The 15018-nt window shown below is 39.8% G+C and overlaps 1 protein-coding gene across 2 annotated transcripts in view; it reads right to left on the bottom strand.

The window, feature by feature from the left end:
- The window catches only part of LOC137284464 (vesicular acetylcholine transporter-like), a 92899-nt gene extending 81563 nt beyond the window's left edge, over positions 1 to 11336 (bottom strand). Inside the window, exon 1 of one of the 2 annotated variants that reach the window (XM_067816280.1) lies at positions 11279 to 11336. The gene's annotated coding sequence lies outside the window, so the exon portion shown is untranslated. The remainder of the gene's footprint in view (positions 1 to 11278) is intronic. The other variant, XM_067816278.1, reaches the window with a different exon arrangement.
- Positions 11337 to 15018: the final 3682 nt, after the last annotated feature.

The following is a 15018-nucleotide window of genomic DNA, read 5'->3' as shown; positions in this document are numbered from 1 at the left end:
AGTGATGTTAATATATCATTATCAATCAACAAGGCTTTTTGTAAACAAATATGCAGGATCACTCAAAACCGAAGAGTCATTACCAACTACCAATTATGAAGTACATGCAGTAAAAGAAATTACACTATGTATCAATGCCTACGACTAGCGTGTATAGATACATTCCAGGTATAAAGGACATGATACACGTAAGGATATTTTGGCTGAAAGAAATGACACAAACGCAACCAACTGGCTATTTTCGCAATGGCTCTGGTTACGATGAAGCTGAACAAACCGACCATCTCTCAAGTGTTTATCTCCCGTCGTACGAACGTTTCATATTGGTTTGGTCATAAACCCTTCTGAAATATGACCCATGTCCCATCTTTGTCACACTCCGACATAGCAACAGAAATGAGTCAGTTTGGGCGTTAACACCAACGTAAATTGCATAGTATTTGTGGAGAGACTATGAATAGGTGTGAAAAATATGACACTGCTGACCATATGACATTATCAACATATAAGAATTTCCTGTGTCCCTATGAACAGGCACTATGACAACATAACATATCTGGCACTATAAACAGACGTTAAGACCATATGCCATTACACACAATTCATTGTGAGGTGGTTGGAGTTATAGCATTCACTTGTCACACCGAAGACCGGTATTCCATTCTCCACATAGATGTAAAACACATTGTTGGTGTCTCCCGCCGCAGTATTGCTGGAATATTGCTAAATAAAGGCGAAAAACTACACTGCGACACAACAACAGAAATTGTTTGTCAGTTTGGGACACCAGAAAATGGGCTTCACACATTGTACCCATGTGGGGAATTGAACCCGGCGTGACGCTGTTTTTATAGTTAGATCAATCATAGATCAGTTCAGGCAACTTCCACGGAATAACAAAATCCGACGGCTTCAGTTTAAATATCCTGCTTAATAACAATAATACTGATATGTTTTATTATATTTATGATATCTATTGGTCATGTTGTACTGCAGTCGTTATTACACAGCCTATCTACGATTCTCATCCTGCCGGGTACATGGGCACTTCAATATCGGCGGCGTCCAGTTTACTTATTCAGTTGGGGAAGGGTGGGGCATTGTCACATACACATAAGAAACTCACTGACATCAGCTTTCGGGGAAACGTTAATGAGCACAAAATGACCATTGGTGTGCTAGGACAAGAAGCTCTTTTTGTTCTTGTCGTTTCTGTAACCCCAGGACGAAGGCAATAATTAGTTAAATCAAGAGGCAAGGAGACACTTGCTAATGCCGGTCACATATACATTTTAGAATTATGACGCCGCATTCGACACATTCATCAGTTAATGCATTTACAAATATCAGTAATTTAGACTTGGCCCTATTTAGGAGATGAGTGGAGATCGAATGAATATATTGATATCGATCCCTCATGTTGAGGTCAAGTAACCTAAACGGTCTATTTTAACGTGTTTCAGGTGATATTTTCTCAGTAAATCTCAACCACGGCTGAAGAACAAGAACAGTCCGAATCAAACTGCATCAATATCCGAAGCAGCTAAAGAACCCACAGAACAATGCATGTTCACTGATACCAAACACAGACACTGTAAGACTGACTATATTCACACTAAAACGCCGACAAGCAAGCCACATATAGTGTCAGCACATCGCTATTTCAAAGTGTTGATTAGAGGAAGTCAAGCATTTCACATTCAAGGGTATCAGTACCGGATCCGGGTCAATTATTAACAAGACACAGGGGCATCCACACTTTTCGTGACAAGCTAAATGTATCGCGTGCTTCGGTAGGGACCAATTTGTCTTCCGAGGCGAGCAAACAGGACTTGCAATGAAACACGCGGCTTGAAACCGATGTAAATAGCTTTTGATTTACAGACGCTTGACGCAGTTATCTTGAAACATGTCAGAAAAAGACAACGGTGATTTCAATTTAGGTGATATAACACATTAGTATAACACGATGCAATCCAAAGGACCGACGGTAAATAGAGAATGGAACCTCGTTTACTTACGCATTCATACTGTATGCGTCTTGACAAGGAAAGGGTGATTCCCTCATGTAACAACGGTAACCTCTTTAAACATTTATAGACCAAACTAAAGCTGTAAAGCCATGTGAAGTTTTCATCACTATTTTCAATCTAGACGTAACTATTATGCACGTTGCACATATTGCTGAAAGTACCATTCTTTGTTTAAAGTACCACAGGATTCAGTATTCAATGGCTACATCACCGGTGCTACAATGAACAGTGTCAGATCTGAAACCACTTGTAATCTAACCACACTTATGCAATATTCCTGTTCCCAGATGCTTGGCGAGCCTCCAGAGAGTTACTGATATATGGATCGCCTACCTAAGTTACCTAAGTCGTCTTCAGCCTACAGTAATAAACTATTCGCAGCTAACGAAGCTTCATTAGGTGTCTGAGTTGGTGGCAATTAAGTCATAAATGAGTATAACACATGTATCATGGCTATTTGCTCGGCTACTTCCAGCACCAATACTGGTAACTGCCTCTCCCTTGGGCATGGATATTTGCAATTGACTGCCAGCGATAATAACTGTAGTTAAAGACTTCATTGGCCTCACTGAAGGAAGCTTTGGCATCGGCGCGGCAATGGCACGACGAATGTAATTGTTCCTAAACGACTAAATAGACTGGAAATTAATAACAATTCCTTCTGGGGAGAAATACCCGTTAACGAATGCAATCGGCCCTCAGGGCATCATGGCTTGATAAAGGTGTACAATGAAATGGCTGGTGTGCATCACAAACAGCTATGCAGGGGTGGTCTTGACCCAACGGTCAGGATTCAAATGAATTTTTCAAATAGCTTTAAAGAAGAGTGTGAGGAGAACGCAGCACCATATTGAAAAGTATAACCTCATATACCTTTCATGTTTAATATTTCGTGGGGGATATAATATGTAATGATGAGTTTTAATGATTTAGGGATGAATTTTGGGTTTTTCAGACACCAGCTTAAAAACCCGGAGTCTGTTTTAGTAGAAAACTACAGCTCAGGAGTATCTGGTGTGCCCATGTTGAAGGTCACAGAGAGGACAAGGCATGCATGTTCACCGAAGACAAAGAACCAAGCACATTTGGTGTCACATATCCCTTGTTTTCTTTCGGCTGTACCTTCAGCTGAGAATACTTTTCAACATATACAAACCTACAAACACAACCTTGACTGTAATCAACGATCTGCTGTGTCTCAACTTACCCTTTAAAGCCATATATAAAATATATGACCACACAAATATGTTCGTCTCTAACCCACTGAGTGTTGACGATACTGTTATACGCCTCCTTGTTATTATACAAGCGGTTGGGATATTTTCTGCAAACCCACATCCCTGGATCTATTTGCATTCGTTGATAGCACGACTAAGTTGTAGTATCTGATGTGATGATTAAATGACCAATATTCCCTCTCTAGTTGTGATGTGAGGTAATGATCACAGTGTCCCGCTAGGTGGCGTGGTTAGATTTCCCATGGGACAATTGTCTTCAGACAGCATATCATCAATCAAACCTTCATTTAAATTCGGTTATTGTGGCGCTAACATCTGTTTGTACTGCAATTGATCCGATATGTTTTCAAGCCCGGATACGCCGACGAAGGACTTTGGAAATGATAATATGCAGATGAAGCACACATGTTGTTGTTCCTTGTTGAAGTGAAGTAAACGTCTTAATATCAGTAGTGGGTGAATAAGTTCACATATGACTGAACGTTTAAGTGCGTGGATGAATGAACGTGTGAGCGCGCTTGTGCGTGCGTGCGTTACAGTGAATGAGTGAAAATGTGAGTGGTGCGTGCGCGGGCCCGCTTGAATGAGTGAGTGATGACAAGAAAAAAGTTTATGAAATGAACGTCTGATCAAGAACGACATTGAACGCCATCCTCTCAAGTTACCATTATTGTCAACTACGCATAGGGGTGGCTCTAATCAGTGAACGTGATGATTGTTAAATTTAAGATATTGTAATACTTGAACTCTCAGAAGTAATGACTGCCCATTAATCAGAGTTACGCTATGTGCCTCACCTTCATCTCTTGTCAAGCAGATAATCGACTGCAGCTAGTCCGTCACCACATTTTACCTTTACATACAATCCAGTGTAAGGATAATCAATACACCGTTATTTCTGAACATATACATGCATTCTAGCAAACTGCAATTAGTTCGTCACATCCGTAGATTTTATAGCAGTTCGATTATTCCTGTCGTTTTCTTAATTTCCGTTCATTATGATAAAGATGACTTGATAAGTGAGTATAAAAGATTGATGTCTTCGTTAGCTGCACAAAACATTTCCCAATTACTCTATAACGATTAAGATCATGGGCCCAGAACATAAGTGAATTATTCAAAGCTTTATCGTTGAAACGCAGTGATTGTTAAGCCTAGATGTTGATTTTGGTTAAATCAAGCCGACTGCTTTGTAGCATGTGTAGCCTATTTCAGGTTACTGATTACAACTGACACGGTTGGTTAACACATAAACATTACTGTGGTGCAGGCCAGCGGCAAGAGTTGCTTAGTTAATTTCGTGCTTTGTGCGTCATTGGAAATTGCTATGGCTATATATTCCCACATTCATTGTTGATTTGAGTTCTTAATAGCTGAATAACTACAACTATGTTCGAACACATATATAAAGATGTGGGTGTTACTGCCGCGACCGGATTGAACTGCCTTACAAGATAGGTTTAGAACCGTGAACCTTCTGAGCAAGAGTTACAGACAAAATGGTGTCTGTTGGTGCCCGTGTCATTAGTGTCAGCTGAGAGAATACGTTTGAAATGTTATGTAAATGTTTTGTACATCATCTATCGTATCTTATATACATGTCGTGTCAAGGACTGTTTATAAATGTTATGCCTTGACTTGGTTTTCACTAACATAATCCCTTTCTGCTTTGACATATAGAAAAACAAATGGTGGAGACCCTGTTCTGGTCGAAATAAGCTTCTGGTGAGTCTTAACGTGAGACCTATTAATAATTACAACCTGATTTAGTCATCAGCATGTTATCGGGAAGCTCTCGGTCTTGTATATGCCTGGAGTGCTTTATGCTCACATTTACGTCACTGGAAATATGTCCGTTCAATAAAGTTATTTCCCTTTATGGTACCAACCCATACGTCATCACACACTGACTACCAAGTATGAAAACAGAAGGCTACAACGCTTCCCAGAGACACAGACTATACAGAGTGGGCGACACAGCAGAACAGATTGTAGTATCACCCACTGTAGAACTGATACCCATCGATATAAATAAATATTACAATATATCCCTTCCTGATACCGACTGCTGTGTGTTTCTGAAACTATATCGTTATATCTGTGATGTAAGTGTTGACAACACATATTCGACATGTAGGTTAGGTTTGGCAGGAGATACCATGTGAACAGTGTATGCCGATGTGCATTACTTCCAACAACGTGACTTTATTTGTTCGGATAAAATCACATCGAACAGAACTTACTATTCCAAACCAGCCGTCTTACTCACATATGTCGTCAACAGAGAATGCTGCTTCTGATTCGGTCAACACTGTGAGCACGTGTTTCTCGTCAACGCGGTCAAGCTTTTGTCTGGGGAACACAGTTGGCAGAACTTCTGCATTCGAAGAAGTTTAACCGTTTAACTGGTCCTTGCGAAGCATCACGCGAATCAAAGATACAGCAACGACCATGTGAGAAAGTTGTAGTGTTAATAGGACAGGTAACTACCCCACAGAAGGTTCCGAAATAAATAGTGGATCCTTGCGATATTGGGGACGTTGTGTTTATTGATTGATTTTGGTGGATAAAGTTGACAACGGATTTATGTTTCAACATCATGCTGACCAATAACAGGGCGTTGTTGTGTTCCAGATATGTGGAGTGTGAGTTACGGTGTGTTTGGTTGTGACCGAATGTGTGGTTGACTGTGACAGAATGTGTGGTTGACTGTGACAGAATGTGTGTTTGGTTGTGACCGAATGTGTGGTTGACTGTGACAGAATGTGTGTTTGGTTGTGACCGAATGTGTGTTTGGTTGTGACCGAATGTGTGTTTGGTTGTGACCGAATGTGTGTTTGGTTGAGATGGAATGTGTGCTTGGTTGTGACAGAACTTGTGATTGGTTGAGATGGAATGTTTGCTTGGTATGTGGATTATGGTGGGTTATGTTGCTTATTTATGTGGTTCTTATATCAGATGAAATCTGACAGAACTAGCAGGTGCGATAATCCTAATTCCTGGTCGGATTTGGCATCGCAATTTATGTGAATTTGTATCAAGAGTGCAAGTGATATTGGTCAATAGGTGACATTCGACAATAAACAGACTAACGGCTATTGAACTATGCAGGCATGATTTGCTTAATTCATAACCAAAATACAGCATGGTCAACATCATTGGAATTATTACCGAAATGACATCAACTAATCCCCCGCACTTAAGGGAACACGACCGACTGTTTGCATACAACAGTTTCCAATAGAATTTATAGCACCTTCTTACAGCATTTTCTACTGATACATTATCGGTTGCCTGGTAACAATATAAAGTTATTCATTATGAGACTCAAACACATCAGTCTAAAATGGCAATTGATGATAATGCAAATGAAATGATAAAAGCCGTTGCTTGTTAAGAGGCAGACAAGATATATTACCGTGACGCTCTATTTGCTATTGTTATTAATACGATCATACGATCGGCAGTCACATCCGGTGCAGATAGTCATATCAATATTTCTCTCTACAAATAATACTGTATATACGTTAGAGTGTATCGGTGTTTGGGTGTTCAGTTATACACACAGTGTAAAGTAACGACAAGTACATAGTGTATTTAGTTTCAATGATTTCACTCCCAAAGTACGATCGTTCCTTGGTGACTGTATGCTGCCTTGTTTTTGGCTACCAATTTTGATGTTACATCGATTTTGGTATTGCTTACGTTTTGCTAGATGTAAGAAAACATCTTATTTCAACAGTTAATGTAGCGTCAACTATTACTGTACAGGTTGTGTGTTTAACAACAATAACATTTTATGAATGAATGCACAATTAATTCACGTAATTCAGTCATCCTGTGATTGGAATAGAGCTAGCATTATGGAACACTTGGAAAGAAAGTGCAACATGAATGTGCCTGACATAACAGTACTCATTTCATGTTAAATATATACTTACTGACACTCACGAATGTACTTCTCTCTATCTATTTCATGTAGGATATATTCTGTGGGAAGACTGGTTACAACAGTCATTCTAATGACAGCAAAACTAACTGTCCCTGGAGAAAACTGATTGCAGCAATCATCCCATGTCATGCATGAACAAACTGACCCTGGTGGAAGACTAGTTACAGCAGTCATTCTAAGTAATGCACAAACTACATGTCATGTAGATATAAAGTAAGTGACCCCTGAGAGGGCGAGAAGCGGGCATTCAGTGTCAGATATGCACTGGCACCCAGCTATATACAATATAACCTTCCCGACCCTCATTCTGTGGATACGGTTATTGGAGACTTGATCTATAACATTGCATATATAACACGACTCAGTCCAAACCGACAAGGTATAACGTCAGTACAGGTGGCAGCTGTGGCGATCAATCTCGACAAGCGTAGTTATTGTGCATCTTAAGCAGGCGGACTTCCTGGTACACAACTGTTCTATGAAAGAGAGTAATGAAGCTGACGTTAAATATTATTGGTATAAATCAGGCATCACACTCTGGGCAAGCGATGTGCATGAATACGGTTCATAATGATTAGACTATTGATAAAACTTGACAGCTAGTCTTGACATTACAGATCCTACGTCTTTGAGGGGTTACACTCGGATGATAACGTTATCATAGCAACTACATATTGCCCCAAAATAACATTTGATTAATATACAGAGTACATTACAAATATGATATGTTAGGATGTCAAAAGTCATATAAGGAAGAACAAATCCTGTGGCTGGGGACTTCTAATAGCTTAAGAGTTGGAAAATGGGAAAACGCTGCTGAAGCTTTACTTTATACTAAAAGACACCTAACACTTCAACACTCAAGGGGGAAATGTGGAATTGCTTTATTTGTTTGTTGTTTAACGGCGCACTCAGCAAAATTACAGGTATATGTCAGTGTTTGTAAATTGTCGAATATGGACCTGACAGTCAGGTGTTTGATGTCGAGAGCATTAATCTCCGCAAATGATGGATAATGACTAGCATCAATCATGCCTGGCCACCCGGTCCTGGTCGTCTCCTCTTTTCGACAAGAGCGGGTTGTTAAAGAACAGTTCTAACCCGGACCTTCAGGGGTAATTTGCAAGGCGTTTGATGTCATACCCTGTTTGCAGTGTGGGCATGTATGTTGTAATACTCTGTCGCTCTGGAGATAAATGATTATGTTTTATGAATAACCATGTTACCTTATTGGCAGTGTACTCGGTACGACGGGAGACGGTGCTTCTGCTTCACTCTGTATGGAACACTTTTGTACTAATATGTATACTAGTATTCATGAAGTCGAACATGTACTTGTGTTTCATGCCTCCGTGACAGTATTCATACTGTGACTGAGTTTAGGTTCTAGCAATATTCCAGCAATATTCACGAAGAGGGACACCAGATATGGACTTCATATATTGTGCCCATATGGGGAGTAGAACCCGTGTCTTCGAACGAACGTTATAACCACCGCCCCCAGTAGTCATAGATGCTCACCTATCTGTACTTCTCATATGGTAATCTGCTTCAAGTCATATTTTGTATACCATTTTTGTATACTTTTGTACCATTTGTGTACAGGTATTATTAGGTTGCTGTACTATTATGCGACAATTTGACAATCAATGACTGGTGAGCGTGACGCACAAGTTCAACAGGTCAACGTTTCAAACAACGATTGACCAGAGTTATGAATCAGGAAAAACCTTTCAAGTTACAACTTTCGCACCAAATATTTTAAAAACAGTATTTGCTTTTACTGTTCCAGTGAAAAGTCGATAATATCAAACTGTTAATTCCTCATTGTAAAATGTTTTAGAGTGGCCATCGATCTGACGTCGTTTGTGGACATCCTGGTTTTGCATCTCTCCAAGAGAAGATCGTATCGTTTTCAGTAAATAGATAAACAGAGGTTTCTTAATTACGAATATATCTGAAGGCTATTGCTTGATCAAAAGACGACTTCAACATTTTCCCTGTTAATCGTCAGAGAAGAGAATTCTTTCAGTTCCGTTCTGCTTGGAATACATTTGAAGTGTAACAAAATAAATTTGTTACAAACCCGAAGGCATGCAAAAACACAGCAAGATCTCTTTGATACGGAGGTTCAGCTGTATTGCGACACTCTTTGATCAGCAACAGACTATTCATATGGATATGATTTAACGGTGGTTTATTAGCGAACAGTCATTATGTTTTAGGAATAAAAAGAAAAAAGTACGAGTTCAGAATCATATGAACATTTCAAGAAACAGTTTTAAATGAGGATGCCATAGGTTTGTGTATCACATAGCATATTGAAGGCATCAGCGTACTCTGCTTCATGTCCCCGGGGAACGAAAAGGAGAACATAGTTACTACTGAGGTCAAGGTTTGGGTAGTTATTGTATTTCAGAAACAACTTGAATGTCACACTGAAATGTTAGCACCACTCAGTTTATCGATTTCTGAAGATTTCAGGTGTAATGACATAGGTAACGGTCTTACTATTCTCACCATACACATATTGTCTGCACTGATGCAGACAAACCGAGCAAGTGTAGGGAAGAAGTAACCCATCCACAGTAACCAGGCCAAAAACATGGCGATCAGGACTTGATACCGCCAGTACGACGAAGACACATACACTTTTTTCAGTTGGTCTCTGACAGAGATATTTTGTGACTGTAGTAGTCGAATCGCGACGTGTGCATGTGTGTGTTAGGTTGCTTGTTCTAGTCTTGAAGGGTTAGCCCACTGAGATACCATACCACCGTCAAACATGGTTACCACACTCAGATACCCACTCCGAGTGTCCCGATTCTATTCCTTTATTTCCGAACACCAGGGAGGGTGACAAGTTTTACCTTCTTTCAGCTTCTGTTGGTCAGACGCCCTAGCCACTAGATATTACCTGACATTAACAGACATTAAATGTTACTTATTATATAAATGACCATTTCTGTTACTATTGCAAGCTACGGTAGATGTAAGTGAGGTAGTCGCAAAAAGCCATTCGACCGGTCCCGATTATATCCTGACGTTACGTGTGTTACATTGTTCCTAATACTGTCTATACAACAGGATTTTGGAATAACGGGTTCCAGTATACCAAAAGTAACTGCATACCTGTCTCAAAAAGCATAAATAACGAATATGTATCATCATGATAATAATCATCATCATCATCATCAAGTACCGCTCTTTGCTGAATGGAATGGACATGATTTATCGTTTCAGGTAGTGAAATTACTCTTTGATCGTGTACATGCCAAGGGAAGTGCTTGATCTTACATCCGTGCTTGAGGTCGTTCCTTTCATGTATATTCGTGTTTTATTATGTGCATATTTTCGATCACCTCAAGTAAAATGTCAATAGATTCGACACGGTGATTTGTTCTCTCTACAGGAAACGCTACACAGCATGTCTCGGGCATCTCTAGAAATAACTTCAAAGCCAAGTTAAAGAAACATTGGTAAGTTGGTAGTTTTCAGTAGGGGATGTTGTGCACACGCGAGTAGCCACCCTTCAAACACTCCGAAATGCCTTCAGCTATTAACAATTGATTTTGAAGACGGATATAATGTTTTTGTGGTAAACTTAACCTATTTATGGGTATCCGACTGTTTGTCTTGCAACGATTATTGAAAAAGTTCTGATAGACGATAGAGTATCTACTTTATGCGTGCATCTATTCGAAATATCAAACTGCGAAGCTATATGTATGTATGTATGTATATATGTATGTATGTATGTATATATGTATGTATGTATGTATGTATGTATGTATGTATGTATGTATGTATGTATGTATGTAACTGTACCGTTTTCTAAAGCAGCCCATATTATGCATCAGTGAAATGCGCCATCAGAAATGAAACGAGAGACATTTCTTGAAAAAATAGTTGTAATTAGCATCGAAAGTGTTGTTGAAATTGCTTCACAGGTAGTTAACATAAAAAACAGAAAAATATGCTACTTGAATAACATATATCACACAAACAGCACAAGGCAATATATAAATACGGCAATTAAAATATCCAATTACCTTGTAGCAGATGAACAGATGCCAACCGGATACTGATCCGAACAGTGCACAAACGAATAAGGTTAGCAAAGAATGTTCAAACCCACGTGCTTAGCTTTATTTGGAGGCAGCGCTAATTAACGGCCACGTGACGTGATTTGTTTCATCCTCCCTCGCCAGAGATCGATAGTGAAACCTACAAGAGCCAGGAGGAATCAATAAGAAGCGTGTTGGCCTCGATAGCCACGCCCCTCACAGTTGAGTAACTTACATAGGCAGCTGGAGACATCCGGTGGTTAATCCCGATGCCCCTTTTCTCCTGTACAGGGAGGGAAGCAGTTGCTCAGTTTGAGATCAGTTGGTGCAAACACTGCTCATGCTATGCGGTTATGGTCAATCGTTGAAAGGACATGCAAAGGATGAGTCGGGGACACAATGTCATATGTGGTCCCTTAGACTGAGATCAGTGTAATATTGATACGAGTTCATCTTTAACGCACACACTTGTTTGCGCTGTCTTGTTTTAACAATCTTGGAAAGCTAAAACTCCCAATTCAACTGCATGGCTACAGAGGCTGTGTTCGTTAGGTCGGGGGTGGATGGGTTGGGTGGTGGTGGGGTTCATAAGTGTTGCCTCTCAGTTTACGCCATAGTAAATATATGTACGACACACGATGTACACCACTTTTAGAGGGTTATTCTTGTGTGAGACCAATGATTTGGTGGCTTCCTAAACCTGGAAAACGCTGACGGTTGAAGTTACTCCAGACGATTCGGTCTAAAACAGCTTCAGTTCCTGGAATCAATCTCTCCCTCTGAGTGCAAGTAAATTTCATAGTCATTTACCGACAAGTACATTATATAGAGTTTTTGTCGAGAGTATGAATAAATGTTCTCATGATATTTACAGGTTTCGATGCATAAAAAAACCCCAAACAAACAAACGACTAAAAGAAGAAAAACAATAAGTGTGATTCACAGTGTGAAGTCAATGACTTATTCTGTATCTTACGTTTAGAAATTCATGAGTTATTCTAGTCTGACAGACACACATGCATTCGCGGGTCAGCGTAGCTTTATGCATACATGAACCAAAGTATTGTTAATGCTACAGACCAAACTAGGTTACACTGGATCCTTTGATGGTCAATGAAGTGCTCAGTGATACTTTTCGCATAGGAGAATGAAATAACAGATTTGTGGTTATTTGTTCATTTGTCACCCATAACTATCAAGGGCAATGGTGCTGAGAAAAAGGAGTAAAGCAGCTATGCACATGCGATTTATGGCTACCTTAAACATAAACACATTTGTCTGGTAAATGTACCCGAGTTTAACTACAGGGATATACCATAACACGTTGCTTCTCTCCCAAACAATCGTTTGCGACGAAAACATGAACATCGATGTCGACAATGTTCACACATGAACCTGAATGCTGAATACGCAGTCATCAGTGATACAGTACTCAACTTGTCAGGTTCTTGAACGAATGCTGCTCAGAAAAAAAGATCACCTGACCACTCCAGACGAAGAGAGCAGGAATCAACGACCAAGCTGGTCATCACGACAATGCAAATGAATCATCTGTGTCATTTAGTGTCGGTATTTGTCGATTCCGCTTGTACTGACTACAAACGACAAGGGAATATCAACTTTCTTTGACGGAGTATTAATGCATCTCTGCCATGTCAGCTTTTCTACCAGATGTTGCCTCACCATATATTCAGTTTTGTAGCCTTATGGCAAGTATGAGCTAAAGTACTTGGGACTGAACTAACTGCACATGCACATGTACATTTACATGTCATTGGGCATGGGTCCATGATGTCTGGAAGTGAGCGCTGATCCAGCGATATCCTTCGTGGCGACCGCATTCGAAAGTCGATGATGAACAAGTCAACCAAACAACCAACTCAGTATATAGCCCCACATACACTGCCTTAATACAGTTTATGCGAATCAGGAACAGCCTCTGCACTGTTCTGAGTTTAACGTTATAACATTACGATGCAGGTTTCTCGCAAACGACGAGGAGTCATCATTTGGAATAGTTTGAAAGAACGGCGTCAATCGTCTAGGACTATTAGATCAATCGGCCATAATATAATCATAAGCGAATGATGACATTATGAACCTGCGCACAATCAAGTAAACATGCGATGGTAAACAGAGGCGAACGGCAGCTAGTTGCTGATAACTACCTCTTGGTTTGTGAACATGTAAACAGTTGGGACATTAGTGTACACTGGTGTTGCAAACGCTAATAGCAAATTATGCTATATAACAGGGTGACAGAAATGTAAAACCATATAGCGATCAGTTGTCCACATGGAACTGGAAATATGTTACTTTTACAAGTAGTTTTAGAAGTAGTTTCATATTGTAAAGTCAGTTGTGTGATGTTTTGCGTTTATTACATACATTTGATTTCATATTTTCACAAGCAAGACACAGAATCAAGAAGGGGCAGATTACTGGATGTAAGATGCATAGTTCTCCATCGGCAGATAATTCACCATACCAGCTATGGCCAGAATGTCTTCAGTGTTTTGCTACAAAGTGGAGAGGTAACTCTTGGTGTGTTCTTCAAAATGACTATAACGTCAAAATCAAGAGGAGCCAGGAAACAGGAAGGGTGTGTACACAAAACATAACAGAGAATGAAAATGTGTAAACATCGAAACCTGGCACTTGCATGCTAACATGACGTGACCAAGTCGTTGTAGAATGTGAAAACACAGTCAACAATGTCGTCGTGGAATGATATCTTCTCATCAAGAAGACAGCTAGACATCGTTCCGGCAGACTTTTGCCTATTTACGATCGTGCACGACTGAAATATCAATGAAACCATCGCATTGTTAACGTAATGTTAGAGTTATCATTCTTGCTTTCGTCCCGCATTTGCTTATCATGTGTGGACCTTTGTAACTGAGAAACCTATCCATTGTGTCAATAAATTCTTTTCAGATGCCATCATATTGTGGCATTCAGTTTTGATATTGTGTCGGAATGATTAATACAGTAATGACTGAATCCTTATCTAATATCCTTCATGATCCCAAGCGTCTCAAGTGATAATGATATCTTGTATCATCGGCTTGTTACATGATCATAACGTATGTGGCAACATGTATGAAGCCACCGCCTAGCATAACATAATGTTATTTTGAAAACTGACCAAAGTGAATATTGTTGTGATATTTTGAAAGTAGAAATGATGGAATTGGACCAGTGGTTATTTGAAAACAGTGGTTGTTTGTGGGTACGGGTGCTTTAACGCTTACCATAACATGTATACCCAGTCATTTGGAAAGGAGTGTCAGCATGAGCTTCCACCACTATCTTAATGGAGTTAAAATGTCGAAACACGGGGAGTAACACACAATGAATACACACCTAAGGTGAAAATTGTGATACATTCAACAAACTGAAAGAAAACGCCAAAAATAATTAGACTCCAGACAACCATCACATGACATAGCATTGGATATTAAAGCCGCAAAACATCACAGTGACCCTAAAATAGAACTCCTTATTTGTGTTTCTGCAAGCCAGACAAGGGAGACTAAGGACAGGGAAGGCGCCATCGTCTCCTACACAACATCAGCATGTAAGGTGCCGCAAATGATTAATGACCTGCTCGCGATTTACACTTCAAATGCTCGAAACACTTAACAAAATCAAAGGGAATTTCTCTTTCCAGCAAAGGAAGAAACATTGTTTGAAAGTGATCAAACACGTGTTAATTATAGCTT

Source organism: Haliotis asinina, chromosome 5 (assembly GCF_037392515.1).
Source record: "Haliotis asinina isolate JCU_RB_2024 chromosome 5, JCU_Hal_asi_v2, whole genome shotgun sequence".
Taxonomy (NCBI): domain Eukaryota; kingdom Metazoa; phylum Mollusca; class Gastropoda; order Lepetellida; family Haliotidae; genus Haliotis; species Haliotis asinina.
This window is presented reverse-complemented; position numbering and strand designations above follow the sequence as displayed.